At 40.7% G+C, this 12,026-nt stretch overlaps 1 protein-coding gene, 7 non-coding genes and 1 pseudogene across 9 annotated transcripts in view; 2 read left to right on the forward strand and 7 right to left on the reverse strand.

Annotated features, from left to right (window-relative positions):
- The window catches only part of LOC111168528 (histone H2B type 1-C/E/F/G/I-like), a 36,692-nt gene that overhangs the window by 7,526 nt on the left and 17,140 nt on the right, over positions 1–12,026 (forward strand). For both annotated transcript variants that reach the window (XM_089918458.1, XM_089918459.1), the window contains exon 2: positions 1–12,026. This exon is cut by the window's right edge and continues 17,140 nt beyond it. The gene's annotated coding sequence lies outside the window, so the exon portion shown is untranslated.
- On the forward strand, positions 114–186 carry TRNAR-UCG (transfer RNA arginine (anticodon UCG)). The gene has a single exon. It is a non-coding gene; the product is annotated as a tRNA-Arg (tRNA).
- Positions 2,985–3,066, reverse strand: TRNAS-GCU (transfer RNA serine (anticodon GCU)). The gene has a single exon. It is a non-coding gene; the product is annotated as a tRNA-Ser (tRNA).
- Positions 5,864–5,935, reverse strand: TRNAQ-UUG (transfer RNA glutamine (anticodon UUG)). Its single transcript has one exon. It is a non-coding gene; the product is annotated as a tRNA-Gln (tRNA).
- TRNAQ-UUG (transfer RNA glutamine (anticodon UUG)) lies at positions 6,432–6,503 on the reverse strand. The gene has a single exon. It is a non-coding gene; the product is annotated as a tRNA-Gln (tRNA).
- Positions 7,581–7,662, reverse strand: TRNAS-UGA (transfer RNA serine (anticodon UGA)). The gene has a single exon. It is a non-coding gene; the product is annotated as a tRNA-Ser (tRNA).
- TRNAM-CAU (transfer RNA methionine (anticodon CAU)) lies at positions 8,098–8,169 on the reverse strand. The gene has a single exon. It is a non-coding gene; the product is annotated as a tRNA-Met (tRNA).
- On the reverse strand, positions 8,581–8,651 carry TRNAG-GCC (transfer RNA glycine (anticodon GCC)). The gene has a single exon. It is a non-coding gene; the product is annotated as a tRNA-Gly (tRNA).
- Positions 9,032–11,887, reverse strand: LOC115802016 (histone PARylation factor 1 pseudogene; annotated as a pseudogene).

The following is a 12,026-nucleotide window of genomic DNA, read 5'->3' on the forward strand; positions in this document are numbered from 1 at the left end:
AGAGCGCCGGCGGCGTGGGGGCCATTGCCTTTTTGTCATTACGTAACTTTCACGACTCAGAACGGGGCAGAAAACTTACTTCCTAAGTGTCACAGCAAGACCATCTGCTCGGCGACCACGTGGCCTAACGGATAAGGCGTCTGACTTCGGATCAGAAGATTGAGGGTTCGAATCCCTTCGTGGTTAGTGTCACTTTTTATGCCCTTTTCTAGTAATCGATAGCCACATCTCATGGGTAGGTGGTAGGAAATCATGTGTTTTTCGAACCCTTTTCTTCCTGCCCTATTTTAAACAGGTTATTCTCAAAAGCCTGGGGAGAACCAGTGTAAAGAGTGGCTGGAAGTCAAAACCGAAATAAGGCCTTCCAATAATTTGGGGCTCTCAAGCTCTCCCCATATTTGGATTTGAGCTCCTGCGTTTCATTTTCACAGGCTCGGCTTGTCCTTGATAAGGGAATTCCGATCTGTAAACGGAGCTCTCTCGAACTGAGCCACCAGTGGGTAGCACGGGGGGGAAGCCTGCTGCTTCTCCTTCCCCATGGCTTCGCCCAAGGCCACAACCTCTTCACAGTTCTCTTCTCGTTTGAGTTCCGGGTGCTGGAATCTGTCACTGGTTTCCACTCTTCCCCTATCTTTTCCATCTTAACTTTCTTGTTTTCCTTTGGTTTTGCTGCCGTCAAAAGGATGAGAACAGCTTACATTCAAACCTAAATTACAGAACAGAATACTAAGGTCATTGAAATAGGCGGACTGTGCGGAGTGTGTATACAAACAGGAAGGCAGAGAACATAGCTGGGCAAAATATACAAAAACATTTTTCTGGGCTTAAATAACTGAATTGATTAATAATTTAGGATGAAGAAAATGTCATTTCCAATTGATGACTTCCTGGTGAAACATATGGTGTTTTCAGATTCAAACGTTGGTTCAAATCACACGGAGGCTTACCTCTTTTCTACTTAACTTATTCCTCTTTGCTTCTCTCTTTGGTAGTTAAGGAAAAAACATACCCTTTGGGTTTAAAAGCGGTGAGGGGCAGAGGCAAAATTGCTCCAGATCTACCTCCCTATTTTGGAAACAATACAAGAGATTAGCACATTTAAAATTATCCTTTAATGTGTATTAAAAGGAGTGACAAATACCCTAAGGTATATTCTGCCTGGACAAAGTTTCAATCCCTACCATGTCACCATCATGCGCACACACACATACACAAACACACATATACAATATGCCTGTGTTTATTTTATAACTACCTGTTGAATGTTTACAGTGTGCAAAGTTGGAAGGACAAGGTTATAAAAGGGTGGTACCCCTACAACCTTATTCTCAAACAAGGTAACATGGGGTTGAAGGGACAAGAGGGATAAGACTGTTCAGGCATCCAATATCTCTGATTCTTTTTTGGAGAAAATTCAAAAATGTAAAGAGCATATCACCCAATTCCTCAAGACCCCACTTTGGCCTCCAGTCTGGATCAGCATTTCCTGAGTTTTTATTTTCAAGATAAAATGAGTTAAAATTTGTGAACTATCTTTGAATCACAGGTACTACATAAGCCATATATTGTTAGGTAAAGTTCAAAAACAGATTTTACTTCAAAATTTGTGCTTCATAGGTCTCAGTCCTCAGGAGCCTTTGGATCTCTGCTGATCTATGACAAGTGTACTTCAGAAGGACTTTCCAGGTATGAAAAGTCACAATCCCAGTCACTGGATTTGAACATGTTAGAAAGATCTTATCACCTTAACCACTTGATCTTAAAGAACTTGGTTCCCATGAACCTTAATAAGGAAACGTTGGTTATATGATTTTTTTTTAAACAATTAATTTGTCTGGTCTCTACCTCAGTTTTCTCATCTGTAAAATAGAGACAGGTGATGGGGGGGGTGGGAATTTTCAGAGAGATCATCTTTACGGTCCCTTCAAATTTTGTTATTCTACACCGTGCACTCAGCCGTTTGCTATAGTTTACTATAAGGTGAAAAGAGGGAACTGGTGAGATTTTATGGTATTATGTGCTAAAATTAAGATATAAGTGGCAGAAGATGATCAAAGAAGGAAGAAACTAATAGAGACTGGAACACCTGGAAAAGATCTTTGATTAAATTCATTCATGTAAAATACAGAGGAGAGTGATGCTTTCATCTGAGGATTCACAGAAAAGGACCCCATTTGATGTGGGTCTTGCAAGAGGATTTTGCAGCAAGGGAGCAGAGAGCCTCCAGGCAGAAGGAACTACTTGAGCAAAAGCAGAGCATGTGAACAGCTTCTGCTCCTGAAGACAGGGACCAGTGGTCAGATAAAACTAGAGTTTGTTGAAGAGTTTGGGAGGATAGGGAGTGATAAGGAGTAAAGAGGGAGCGTCTTGGACCTGAATTTAAGAGGCAAAAAAAAAAAAAAAAATCAACAAAAACTGCCGAGACAGGGAACCAAAGCTGGGGAGCGGGTGGGAGCAGGGAGTGAAGAGAAGCGAATGGCCAGTGGTTCTCAGCCCAAGAAACCCATCAGAATCACCTGTGGCCCCTGCAGCCACGCCTGGACGTCACCCTCGGAGATACTGATTCAACTGTGCCGAGGGGTGGAGGAAAGGTGGACATCTTGAGAAAACTCCCTATAGTTGCTTGTAATTTGCTACCAGTGTTAGGAACGCAGGCAGGAAGATGGGCTGGGTGGGGAGGGGGTCAACAAGCGTAACGGAAATCAGAGGGCCAGAAATCAGTTTTTGACAGCGGTGGAGAAGCTGGGGAAAACGTGAGCACGCCTGTGTCTGGCCGGAGGCAGCAGAGTTTGATTCTTGACTGTCATCCACGTGACGTGACTCAAATCCTAATCTCTCTATAAAAGGGGCTAAAAGTAACGTTATTGAAAGTTACTTGTCACCTCCATGCGTCTCTCACAGAGCATCTACCCACACGTTCTGGCGAAATACCTTCTTTACAAGGTACTAAAACCACACTCCCACTGTATAGCGGGGAAACCGAACGACGAGGATGGGATTCGAACCCACGCGTGCAGAGCACAATGGATTAGCAGTCCATCGCCTTAACCACTCGGCCACCTCGTCATCTGCGCGAGAAATTTTGCTTAAAAGTTGTATTTCTTTACTCAGCAGCGTTCTATTTGCTAAATTATATTATTATTTAGCTTTTTTTATTATTATTAATGAAGATAATGTCTTTTCTCCCTATAAATGGCCCTCTTGCTTTGATAAAGGAAGAAAAAATAAAGAAGGGACTGAGGTTCAGCCACTGAGGAAAATAGCATGAAGGATCCTCAAAAAATTAAAAATAGATCTACTGTATGATCCAGCAATCCCAGTTCTAGGTATTTATCCAAAAGAAATGAAAACAGGATACTAAAAAGATACCTGCACTCCCATGTTTATTGCAGCATTTTTCACAATAGCCAAGATATGGAAAGAAATTGTGTCTGTCAACAGATGAATAGATAAAGAAAATGGTTGTATATATATATATATATATATATATATATATATATATACAAAGGAATATTATTCAGCCATGAGAATGAAGGAAACCCCTGCCATTCACAACAACATGGACCTTGAGGGCATTATGCTAAAAGAGGTAAGTCATACAGAGAAAGACAAATACTATATGATGTCACTTATATGTGGAATCTAAAAATATGTTGCCTTACATGGTAAAAGTGATTTTGCAGATATGATTAAATTGAGGATTTCGAGATGGAAGATTATCCGGGATTATCTAAGTGAACCTAAAGGAGGATCATATTCATTAGTAGGAAACGTGACTGCAGAAGAAAGAGGCGATACAAGGAAGAGGCCACTAGGTGAAAAAAAGCGAGGAAACATTCTTCCCTGAAGTCTCCAGAGGGAACACAGCCATGCTGACAACTTGATTGTAATCTTTTGAACTTCAGAACTGTAAGAGAGTAAATCTGTGTTGTTTTAAGTCACTAAATTTGTGGTAATTTGCTACAGCAGCAATAGGAAGCTAAGACACAGGTTCTAAGGCACTGACATGACTGGGGCTTAATAGGTGGAAGGAAGCTTGCAGGGCTTTTTCTGGAACAATTTTTAGAAACCAGAGGCATTCATGGGGGCTCTTGTTTTGCTGTCACAGAGCACTGAAGGATACATGTTCAAACTGTGGAGAGAGTGAACAGAAAGAATTTAGAGTCCCACTGACAGCTGGGACTGCTGTATTCAGAGACCAGAGGGTTAGCCATCACACCATGGGACCTTGGTATAACAAACCTTCAAGGTTAAGACTTGTATACTAATGCATCTGGCCTGTTGATCTTTAAAATGTTTCAGCATAGATTCAATCTAAGGAATATTAAGAGAGAGCCTCCTCTAAGGGCACAGTGGAGGCTCTCAGATGACTATGATAGCTAGGGTCTCACTCTGTGGTTTGGATATTTTCAGGTCTGTGTTCAGAGTTCTGCAGCCTACAGAGCATTTGCCTGAGTTCCAGAGGAGAAAAAAGTCACAGGTGGGGCCTGTGACATATGAACTCTTAATCGCCCAAGCACATAATTGACTTATAGGGATCTGATTGACTTTAGGCCGGCACCAGGCAAAGCAAAAAGCATCAAGAGGAGAGATTTTAGGGGGGAGGTGAGGGTGATGGGGAGAGGGAAATTTTCAGTAGCCAGAGGAAAGAGCAAGGAGTTGGACGTTGATGGGAGAGAAGAAATGCAAGTTTAAGGGAGCGTCTATACATCAGAGTGTACTCCTGGTTAGGGAAAATGTGAGGGCAAGGTCACCAAAACTGAGACAAGTCCACTGAGATTTGAAGTCCAGGCGCTAACCATTACATCATGAGGCCCTTGAAGTTAGGTCTCTACCAAAAGACTGATGTGTACTCCTAACAGGTCAGTTTATCTTCAAAATAAAGTGGGCAACACATAAGCTTGTGGAGTTTGAACAGAGCCTCTCATGGGTACAACTCTAAGATGTACTCAACAAGGGTACTTCTGTGTAGTAGGAACTTTCTCAGGACAGTGTTAGTGTTTGGAAGCCGATGGAGCACTTTAAGTAGGCTCCAGGAAAGGAAGGACCTGAGTTAGAGGGACTGTAAAACATGAACACCTAATCATTGGAACCAGGATTCTAATTTAGCAGAATCTGAGGAGCTCTGGGCAAAAGGCAAAAAGGGCCATCAGGTGTAAGGGGAAGTAGGGCTAGAATTCCGGAGGAAGGTAATCAGAGACAATCTTCTCTTGGCCAGTGGTTCTATGTTGCTTTGGTTGTTGACTTGGAAGTAACTAGCAGCGCCTAGAGCTAGATATGTACACCTGGCTAACGATTTAGGAGAACCATAGGGGGAAAATTGCTAAGATGTTGCTGAGGTCCCAAAGACATTTGGACTCAAACTGCTGGATTCAGAGCCCAGAGTGCTAACCGTGGGGTCCTTACATGAGGAACTTTCTACTTGCTACTGCAATTTACATATATATATATTATATATATATACAAATTGTATATATTACATATAAATTATATATAAATTATATATATTATATATGTTATATATTATATGTAACATACATATTATATATAAATTATATATATAATTTATATAGGTATATATTCTTACATTAGGCTGATACGTTTTGAGGAGGCTTCAGAGAAGAGAAGATTTGCAAGAGGGGCCTCTGAGACATGACGTGTTAAGACCCTGAGCATGCAAATTACTTAGGATCTGACTGTCTTCGGGAACCCAGGCAAGAGTAGTTGTCGAGAGAGTGAATGGTGTTCCAAGGGGCTCCTCGGGAGAAGGAAGCCTGAGTGGGAAGGTTATGCCCAGAAACCAGTGTACATTATCGACTTGAGGGAAACACGGAGGAAGTAGGCTGGCGACCAAAACAAAAGTAGGTCCCACCGAGATTTGAACTCGGATCGCTGGATTCAAAGTCCAGAGTGCTAACCATTACACCATGGGGCCACCACTTGCTGAGGGATTTATGAATATTTATTGAAGAGTCTGTCATTCTATTCAGGGTTTTATGGACTATCGTTTTCATTTAAAAAATATCCATAGAGAATCTGCTGTATGCCAATCAGCAGAAGCTCCAAGTGAAACGCGACGACCAGGGTTCAGGGTTCACAGGCACTACGAACTCCTCAGGACCCAGTTCGTGTTAGAAACTGATGGAACTTGAACCCAGGACTGAGATCAGGAGTGGAAAACGTGAATAGTCACCCAGGGGGTAATCTAAATGATGAGGATCGGAGGAGATTCTGTGGCCTAGAGAAGGAGGAGGAGCAAGAGAGGACGGATGTGGAATCCCAGAGGCAAGGGTAAGGAAAGCTGTTTTGCAGGACAGTGTCTCCTTGCTGACGGGGATGGGGTATCTTGCGCAAGTGCTTAGGTGTCTCTAGCCTCCTCGAGGTACCACGGTGATTTAAGAGACGAGGAGGGAAGACACTAAAAGGCTAACAGGTCCCACCGAGATTTGAACTCGGATCGCTGGATTCAAAGTCCAGAGTGCTAACCATTACACCATGGGGCCCCTGCCATTTTCTCGCCCCACGCTTTTAGGAACGTGTCTGCTGTGCGTCGTATGCGCTTCATTGGAAAGATTTGTCTTAGATGAGCGAAAACCTCACCTTCAGTGCTCCGCAATGAGAAAAGCCTAGCAGAGCTCACTCTGCTTGGAATTCTTTCTCAGGGCCCCCGGAGGGTTTGCGTACCGGCGTTCCTTGCAAAATCAAAACTGTGCCTTTACTGAATTTCTAACCTGGGCCATGAACGTTTGTCTACATATGGTGTCAACACTTAAAAATCCCTTAGGATATGTGTGAATATAGAAAACGCAAGAAGAAAAAACAAGTTCAAGATAAGATAGGAAATTACTGGTAATTTCGGGAATAAGAAAAACCTTTTTCCTTTTTGAGTATTTTTACATCCTTCTTTTTGCTTATCCGCATTTCCTAATGGATCGACTGCAAGTTTAATACAAGATGAATTTTTGTTATATTTACTCTTATTTATGTTGCATATACTGTATGTTTATGTATTAGAGTTTTAGCGAGCAAAACAGTTTTGTTGTTTGTTTGTTGTTTTGAAAGTAAGCCCAAATCAGAAAACAGTTTTGAAAATTCTTTAACTGGTACTTCCTCCCTACAATCTGGCCTCCTAAGTGGAATGATAAGAGGGCTCCAGAAGGAGGAAATATTGGAAATTTCTGTTTGAGATACTGATTCCCAAACATCAAAATACTCACGAGTGGAATAGTGATGCACTGGATATACCCAAATTCTTGGAAGAACATCGAAAAAATAGAGGCAGGCGAGGTTTGGAAGTCAGACCTGAGCTGAATTTCAGATAGGGAGATAGCAATTCAAAATGAACTAAAGCCTGAGCATTTTTTCAGCATATTTATGATGGTCTCAGAAATCCCTAGCGTTTACCAAAGTAATTTTCAAAGATTTTCTCTACATACAGTTATACTAAAGGACTAGAACTACCTGCTTCCAGTTTTATGGAGAAAGATAATAATAATCAGTAAAACAGTATATTCCGTGTTGTTTCACCGTTTCTGTAGCTGGTACAGCAGGTATTTCGACCTGGAGGGAAAACAAAACTCCATAGCCGGCAGGATTCGAACCTGCGCGGGGAGACCCCAATGGATTTCAAGTCCATCGCCTTAACCACTCGGCCACGACTACATAACTGACTGAATTGTCTAGATATATTCCCATGAGGAATAATATCTTTCTTCCTACAAACGTTCTTTAATTTCGACAACAGTTCTGGAATGCCTGTCATAATGGTAAAAAGCTCAGCAGATTGAGATGTTGGTTACAGAAGTAATTACAAATTGTAACACTTGTCTGACTTACAAGCTACCAAAGACTTTACCAAGTTCACATTCCAATCCCTAAGAGGTGTAGTGGTCTCCAAATCTGAGAGATCAAGTTACCAGACATAATGAATAAGATTTATCTCTGTCAAAAACGGGAAATATGTATTTTTAACAAACCACTTTGGGGATTCTTACACATCCCGAACTGTCCCACAAGCTCGATCTGATGGTCTCTTGTAATCTTTATTCAATCCCTTTCTTTCTAAAATCAAGTTTCAATCAAGAAAATTGCCGATGCTAGCAGAGGATGGTTTCGATCCATCGACCTCTGGGTTATGGGCCCAGCACGCTCCCGCTGCGCCACTCTGCTAACATGTAACCACGTGTTTTTCAATTCATATTTCAAGGGGATAAATTTTGGCACTTTCTTGGCTCTAAGAGATTGTGAATATCTTCCTGTGGCTGTAAGAGTAGGAATACTATATTTATGTCCACACGTGGCTACACTCCACCTCCAAATATTACTGACTTAGAATTCACCTTCGAAAGACTTCTATCAATTGAGGTAGGAGTTTCCTTGAGCTCGGACAAGATGACTTTCCAGGTTATTGGAAAACCAAATGCACGCCAACGGGTACAATTTATAAAGGTGAAATTGTACAGGGAGGATTAACTTTTGCTTCTCTCAGCCACACTCGGATACCAGAAGCGTAATTATCTTAAAATGTTTGTTGTTTTTCAGTGAAAATATTTTACTCCGCAGCCGGGGGAAAAGGAGAGTTGCATTGGCCGGGAATCGAACCCGGGCCTCCCGCGTGGCAGGCGAGAATTCTACCACTGAACCACCAATGCCCTATCTGTTCACGGCTTTTTACTTGTCTTCATATAGCTATAATTATATTGTCCCTAAATTGTTAGTAAAAGAGTGAAGATGTATGTTCTTTTCCCTAGGATTTTCTTAAATCCAGTTAAATAAAAGACGATATCTAAATTTTCTAGGAAAACCTGTGAACTAGAAGGAAGCTGAAACTGCTGATATGTGACTCTTGGAGGCTTTTGAAAATGAAAAACACCTATAAATACCCGACATATAAAAATATCTTTCTCCATCCCTCCCTCAATTTATATCTTTAATGAAAACACTTTCTGAAAATCTCTCATTTAGGATGCAAGCAAGTTCGGTTAATTACTAGGCCAAAGTGCTCAATTCAAGTTTGAAACACCAAGTTACTTCATTTTGGAAAAAAGACCTTCTATTGTCCTTCCGTTTATGGTGACACAAGTTTGGCGTGGAGGGTATTGTCAACGGAAGCAGGATAACAAAGAAAATAATAAAGGAAAAATATAATTCTCCCAATTCCTTCTCCTTACTTGCCTCTGGAGAGGATGACCACCAGTTGCCGAGGTCGCTGTGGCCCTTTGGAACAAAAAGCCAAAAGGGGCCTGGAAATAAATAAGAGTTATCATCTCTGTTTTTCAGGACTTTTCAGTTCGTTTGGAGAAAAAACCAACAAGAGAAAACCACTGACGATCAATGAAAATAATCTACTGAAATGAGTCTTGAGTTTGGGCTTTAGGAAAGTAATGGACTCTGATAGCCTGGATTATAAAGCATGTGAAAGCCAGGAGGTTTTTCACTCTAGTTTCTATCTCTTCACCTCTTCTTCAGAATAAAGAAGTTGTAGTATTTATTTGGCAGCTGTGATTAGGATGCTTTGAAGGGAAAGAATTGCAGAAAGACTTTTAGCAAATTAGGAGGTTATTAATGTTGCTCTTAAAGGAAGAATTTGGGCCATAAATTAGGTTTCAACAAATCCTGGCAACAGAATAACACATAACTGAACAGTATGAGAGATATAAATAAACTTGGTCAAGTTACCTAATTTGTTTGTTTACTCATATGTAAATGGAGCCTAGCAGTAGTTGATTTACATTCCTCTAAGGACTGTAAAGGTATTGTAAATTAAAATGATGCCTATGAAAGCCTTGAAAAATAGTATAAAACCACCAGATAAATATTAGCTACTGATTTTTTATTTCATGGAACTTTTTAATGAACCACTGAAAGTCAGAAGTTGTATCTTCTATTATAAACAGAAATCTTCAGTATAATGATCATAGATGGTGCTCACGTTAGTCGTACTGAATTGGTTGCATAGTGTAGGCTCCTCTAAAACAAATATCTAAAGTATGTTCTTTGTGTGTGATATAAAAATAATCTTTGCAATGTTCACTCTATTTCCTCAGATTTTATTTACCATTTCTCAAATGCTGCCGCCTCAAAATGTCACCAAAAACCTCACCGAAAGAACAAAGCTAAGTTTATTGGACAAGAGAGAACACTATCTCAGAAGTCTTAATAGTGTCTCAGAAGGGAGAGGAAAAAGTTTAGCTATTTAGTGAGATTTTCAAAATCTGGATTTTTTGGTGAGTCAAAGTAGTAAGGACTCAATCTGGGGTCCTTTGCTATGGATAAGGATCATGATATATTTTAGGATTGGTAGACACAGTTAGGAGATGATTTTGAGGTAGAATGTTGTATTTATTATCTATTGCTGTATAACACATTGCCCTATAACTTAGTGGCTTAAAACAACAAAAATCTACTATCTCATATTTTCTGTGGGTCTTAAATTCAGGAATGGCTTACCCAGGTAGGGTGTCTCTTACGAGGTTGCAAACAAGATGTTGACAGAAGTTGCAGACATCTGCTTACTTGGGGCTAGAGAATTTTCTCCTTCTCCCCCTCCCCCTCCTTCTTCTCCTTCTCCTTCTCCTCTCCTTCTCCTTCTCCTTCTTCTTCTTCTTCTCCTTCTTCTCCTTCTTATTCTTCTTCCTCTTCCTCTTCCTCTTCTTCAATGTGTCCATCAATTTACTCCTCTGTATTCCTTAAAAACAAAATAAAAATCACAAGTTTAATACCAATGCTTTAAGTTGGTCTATATTTTCTTTACTCCTATTTGCCAGATGATCTTCAATGATTTCTGGGAAGAGATTCCTCTTCAACAGATTACATACAGGAGGGAAAAGCTGGCCAGCAACTTTATGAAAATAGTGTGAACTCTAGCAAAAGAGGTCCATTTCCAACTCAAGCCCCATGCCATAATCCCATTCATCATTAGCAAAATGCACAGAAGTCATCACTTCCTGAATGGGGGCAAAAACTTTTACTCTCTCTTCATCACTTTTTGCCTCGACAGTTGTCTTGCAAATTCTCCTGAGGTTGTCATCTGTTTCAGGGAGCTCCCTGTACCCAACATCATTTTTATTTACTGGGTCAATCAAGCCAGCACCAGGAATGGTCTTTGTCACAACTTTCTTATCTCCCTGGTTTCTTATCTCTCTGGCTGCTTCTGTGAGCTTTTCATCTGTGTTTTTCAAGACACTAGTTTTCTTTTTATCTGTTACTTCTTTAAGCCTTTTCATCAAAAATAATTGACTGCAACAAACACTTTATCTTCATTTTGAACAATTATATAATTTTTCTTTGCTTCATTTGTGCCCACATGTACAGGAGGTTCATCAGGAGAATTCTTGAGTTTTATTATCTCCAATAAATGGTGCGGTACTCAGGAGTATATAGTACTATTCCCACTTAAGGTTAAAATTCAGCCTTGCTGATTTTTTCTTCATTTTATGTTTTTTAGCAAGGACATCATAAGGACCCAGTAATTGAATACAAGGCTTGCGGACAGTGAATCAGCTGGTTTTTCAGGACCAAGTTCTCCATAGAACTTCCAGAAGTGATAGCAATCGTGAAGCAGAGAAAGCTTATAATGCTTTTCTAGTTCTTTTTAAAGATCACCAGAGATATAAGCTTCATTTACTCATCTTCACACTGGCTGCTTTTTCACACTGTTGCCCCTCCCCAACCTGCCTTTGCTTCCTGCTGCTGCCAACCATTCTGGAGAATTCTCTTCTAAACTCAGTCACTTGGCTATTGAATTGAAACTTCAGTTCTTCACCACATGGGCCTCTTCATGGGGGTATCCTCCTGACAGGGCAGCTGGCTTCCATCAGATCAAGTGGTCCAAGACAGAAACTTGAAGAAGCTGCAACCTCTTAGTACTTAGCATGACAATGCCAACCTCCACATTATTCTGTTCACTCAAAGCAAGTCACCAAGTCCAGTCCACACACAAGGGAGGAAAATTAGTCTCCATGTCTTGAAGGAGTGAACATGTTTTGAAACCAAAGCAAGGGCTGAAAGAGTACTGCAGGTAGTCT

Source organism: Delphinapterus leucas, chromosome 10 (assembly GCF_059928025.1).
Source record: "Delphinapterus leucas isolate spDelLeu-1000000601 "Yukka" chromosome 10, BTC_Dleu_Yukka2, whole genome shotgun sequence".
Classification (NCBI taxonomy): domain Eukaryota; kingdom Metazoa; phylum Chordata; class Mammalia; order Artiodactyla; family Monodontidae; genus Delphinapterus; species Delphinapterus leucas.